Source organism: Cynocephalus volans, chromosome 12 (genome assembly GCF_027409185.1).
Source record: "Cynocephalus volans isolate mCynVol1 chromosome 12, mCynVol1.pri, whole genome shotgun sequence".
Classification (NCBI taxonomy): Eukaryota; Metazoa; Chordata; class Mammalia; order Dermoptera; family Cynocephalidae; genus Cynocephalus; species Cynocephalus volans.
Window position 1 is genome coordinate 26,585,205 of NC_084471.1, and position 3,711 is coordinate 26,588,915.

The window sequence follows — 3,711 nt, forward strand, 5'->3', positions numbered from 1 at the left end:
GAAGAATAGCAACAAAAACAGGAGTCTGGTTTGGGATTTGAAATTGGATTCATTTCCCATCCGTTTGGAAAGGATTTCCACTTTCTAAGTTTGTAAAGCTGACTGGAATCTCTTGTGTCAAAATAAATGCTTTTTGAAAAAATTATAGTTCGCTTATTTTTCTAAACATTAACCTGACAATAAGACAAATGGTCTTATCCGTAATAATATACACAAGGCAGCAGGATGCAGAAATGTTAATACCCATGCTATAAAAATTTTTACTTTACTAAGATGAATTTCAGGTTAGTTTTACTCTACAGAAGAATAAAAATAATAGCTAATGATTATAGCACATTTACTATGTGTTAGGCTCCTTTCTAAGTGCTTTACGTATATTAATTCATGTGATCCTTATAACAAACTGGTGAGGTAAGTGCTATCAATGTATTCTTTTTACACATGAGGAAACTGAGACACAGAGAGGTTAGTAACTCATCCGAGTAAGTGGGGAAAACAAGATACAAAGCAAGGCAGTCCTGCTCCAGAGCCTGTGCCCTTAACCATTGTGCACAACTGATTCTCTATGAAAAAGTAAAATAATATTAACAACACATCCAGATAGAGAGCTTTGAGCGATCAGTTCTGGACCAAAAAAGACAATCTAGACATGGACTTCAGGCATTGACTCTGAAGACGTTGCACAAAGCCTTAAGGCTTGCCACATTGTAACTGAAGATACTATGGGTTTGTAATGACTAGAGTTTGATGATGAGTACAGGTAAGGTTTAAATTTGGTTTTAGACTTGCAGACTCTTAAATATTTTGATACATATAAAAGAGTAAAAAATGTTTTGTTATAATATCAGCAGGAAAGCTAGAAATAGTTGAAAAGATATTGAGATTAACCCTGCTGTATTCCATCAGAAGAATTTAATTACAAAGAAAATTCAGGGTCAATCAATCAGGTGACATTTACTCTTGGCCCCCAGTGTTTCCCATTTCTTCTGGCAACAATTCTCAGGTTTTTTTGAGAGAGGCACACCAGGTTCACGTGCTTGACCCCTGCCCTCCTGTCCCACCCCTGCCACCATCCCAGGATGGATCAGGTGGCCCAGAAGCCAATCAGCATATTATATCCTCCAGCCTCATGATTGGTTCAAAGATAGGTATGTGACTCAGTCAAGCCAATGAAATGCCACAAGATTTTTGCTGGGAATGGCTCAAATAGGAAGAGGGTGGAAAGCCTGAATATGGAATGAGCTGCTCTAGCCATCACAAGTGGATGGCCACTGGGCAGAGAGATGGAAACCTTGAGAACAAAAAGCATGTAAAAGATTTAGAGAAACCCAGCCAAATGGCATCACTGGAGCCCTCAGTATAACAGTGTCTAAGATCTGTCTGCTAGACTTTTCAATTATTGAGATAAGTCACTCATGCCTTTAAATATATATAAAATCTAAATACATTTGAGCTGGCATACAACAAACAGAAAAAGGCCAAATGGACATGACATGAAGCATATGTACTTGGAAAACAGACATTACATCTTCTTCACCTTGTTCATAGACAAGCAACCATGTCCTTATCTGAAACTCCAAAATCCATTAACTTCTGAAAATGAAAAATCTCTTTGTAACTCATTTGGTGACAAAACAGACATGACCTACACGGACAAGAGACTATTCACAGTCTTTACGTATCCCCCTTAATGTCAATATTTCTGTTTTGCTGCAGAATAATCAATGTGTGTGATTACAGGATGCTGCACAGACCCTGTCAAAAGTGTCATGCTTATAAAGTATATAAACTCTTCTCTTCATTAAATCTGAAAAATATGAAAAATCTGAAGCCCTAATTACAAGACTGTGGGCTTCTTGTCATATTATAGATTGAATGAATAAACTGATTGAATAAATAAGTGCTTAATCTCTGAATAGGTTGGGACCTGAGTTAGCTAATGACGTTGTTGTGAACCCCAAGACAAAAGCATCCATCACGCCAAAGTTATATTGAAAGTAAAATTATGCTTGCATGGCAGGCAACAGACATACATCAATCAGACAGTTAGATGATAAACACCAGGACAAAGTGAAAATTCATAAGTTCAGGACAAAAGCAAAAGGAATCAAGTGTCTCAAAGAACAATAACAAGGAAGAGCTTTGAGAGCAAATTATCTGAAAGAACAGAACCTACTGCCTAACTCCACACAAGTTACAGCACACTCCACAAACCACAAACACAACCTCGAAGATGTGAAAGAGTTATGATGGTGACTGCATGTGGTTATGGCATTAACTAAATTTTGAAATCCATATCGATGTCCATGAGGGTTTATTCTAAGTCCTCTTCCCTGAGTTCTCACAGTATATATATAGGTGTGTGTGTATATATATATGTATGTATATATATATATATATGTTTATATATATATATGTTTATATATATATATATAACATATATAATATATATATATGTTTTATATATGTATAAAATGTTACTTACTTTTTATTTGACTTTGCAGCCAAGAAAACTATCATGCTATGCAACATGAAAAAGACTACTGGAAACTGATTAAACATTATCCTCAAAGTATCAAACTTCAGGGCCACGACTCGCCTGTTTTCTTCTGTATATGCAGCACCTAAAACAGTGTTAGTACACAATATGTATTTCGTATGTGCTTTATTAGGTAATGAAATAAATGCTACATTCTCATACCTCTGCCATCTGGCAACACTGACAAGTTGTCAGTAGGACAACTAACAGAGGGAGAAGAAAAACTAGGGAGGAAAAAGAGAAAAACAGGTGTAGTCGACTCCAGTAATACCCAGATCCTCTTTGGACCTCCCATCAGTTGTAGAAAAAACAAATTTAGATCAATGATCCCTGAGATGCCTCTATCCCTATGATTACATGATTTTTCTGCATGAAAAAAAATCTAAAAGGGTGTGGATAGAAGTCTGTATAACTTACTTAAAACACTGACTAATAGAACATACAGTAATACCCAAATTTGGAGGAGACTCTTGAAATTTGAAAGAGGAATACATACATATATGAGATAGATGGATAGATATGTATATATATGAAAAAATTCTGCATTAAGTAATTTACTATAGCTGGAAATGGTACAAGTCTAAAAAATTGTCTAGTTCTAAAAGGCTCACACACTGGTCTGAGAAATATTGAATCCTTATCTTCCTGCTAATAAAACTTCTGTTTTCCAAACCACCAATCTGGAAGAGCCCCATCAGCTTTAAGACCTCCTTCCTCCCCAGCCAAACCCAGCATGCTGCCAAATTTCTTTACCTCTGAGACATTGCTCAAATCTGACCTCTCTCTTCCCTGGGAATCATTCTTAACTGCCTCTCTCTACTCCAGTTCCTCTTTCAATCTTCCTTGCACATAATTGCCAGATTAATTTTCCTAAAGAAAAGCTTTGCTCTCGTCACTCTGTTTCAAAACCTTCAATAGCTCCCCATGACCATCGGCAAGATTTCACTAACTATGATGTGATGATACCACATTTTCATATTTTCCCTCCTGCCTCTCAAGATGCCTCTTGCCAGTGTCCAGTACTGAAGCACTCTACTCAATCTGTCCCTCAAAATGTTAGAATTCCTTAGACCCTTGTCATGACCCCTCTTCTTATTCTATATCATCCCCCTAGGTGACCTTACAAGGCCTTCATTAACATCTAGATGCCAATGAATCTCACTATCTTTTAT